The sequence below is a fragment of the Lissotriton helveticus genome, chromosome 4_1 (assembly GCF_964261635.1).
Source record: "Lissotriton helveticus chromosome 4_1, aLisHel1.1, whole genome shotgun sequence".
Lineage (NCBI taxonomy): Eukaryota > Metazoa > Chordata > Amphibia > Caudata > Salamandridae > Lissotriton > Lissotriton helveticus.
In genome coordinates, this window is record NC_136063.1 from 1,485,196,295 (window position 1) to 1,485,197,800 (window position 1,506).

The following is a 1,506-nucleotide window of genomic DNA, read 5'->3' on the forward strand; positions in this document are numbered from 1 at the left end:
CCTGGAACTTATTATCGGCAAGTACACAAAAGCTAAGGAAGGGAACCTGTTCATGTGCTTTGCCGATCTAAGTTCGGCATTTGATTTGGTGGAACACGCACTACTCTGGCCAACACTACTTGCCATGGGTGCACCACCTGAAATCATTCACCTCCTGGCCAGAATGTACAGTAGTCTTTCTAGTAAGGTTAGATTTGGAACAGACGGTGAATGTACCCCCTTTTTTAAAATCGGCAGAGGGATCCGACAAGGGTGCGTGCTTGCCCCCCTTTTATTCTCCCTTTTTATAAATCAGGTTGACCAATTTTTACAAGAATCTTATGCTGATGCCCCCATCATCAATGGAAAGCAAATACCCGTCCTTTTATACGCGGACGACGCGGTCCTGATTTCCAGGACCGCGAATGGGCTGCAAAAGTTAATTAATAAGTTCCATACTTTTATCCAGGGTAGAAAGCTCAAAATCAACAAGGGCAAGACAATGACTATGACCTGTGGAAAGAAAACGAAGAAAAACAAGTCATTCTTTCTAGATGGGGATAAACTCGAGGCTGTCCAACATTTCTGCTACTTAGGCATTATTTTTTCAGGAGATGGGAGATGGGTAAACGAGCAATCCTGTGTTGGTCTGAAGATGACCAGAAATGTAAATTGCATCTTCAGATTTGCCTCTAAATTGGGGGGCCGTAGAATCCGAGAGATGATCTCCATCTACAATTCAAGATGTATGTCCTCTGCCCTGTATGGAGCAGGGATATGGGGATATAATCCTCAGATTGCCCTGTCCATCCAGCGGGAGGAAAACAAGTATTTGAAATGACTACTATGCCTCCCTGTTTCTGCCTCAAATGAGATTACTCACAGAGAGTTAGGCATAAATCATGTTACAGATTTTATTGCATTGCGTCCCCTGTCCCTATGGCGGTCCATATGGGCCAAAGAAGAAACCAGGTTTACCCAGGAAGTAATTATGGACTGTATTAAACTCGACCAACACTCGAAAATCCCCTGGCTAAAACACATTCATTCCTGGTATAAGACCCTCTTTGGTCAGGACATTTTTAAAGATATATTAACTGAATCAGTTTTAACAAAGCGTGATCTCAAATCTTTTTACTTGGACCATGCAAAAGGGACCAGAATGAAGGAGTATGCAATGCAAAGTACGTTTAAATTATATATGGAGTACAATCTTAGCACAGGTCTCCCCTCCTATCTTACATTTGTTAGCATTAATTCCCATTGCTTTGTCCTAGCTCGCCTGAGGCTGGGAATAGTCCACCATTTGGTGGCCTTCCCTACTGTAAAAAAACCCGGGACATGTCTGTGTCCATGTGATGGGAAATCTAAGCAGAGCATCTGCCACTTTTTACTTTTTTGCAATTTTTATATCGGTTTTAGAAAGTTTTATCTGAAGCAATTATTTTTAGAACATAATATGTGCAATACAAGAGCTGCAATGCAATTGTTGTTTGATCTGGCTTCCCCGGATGTGTGTTATCGTGT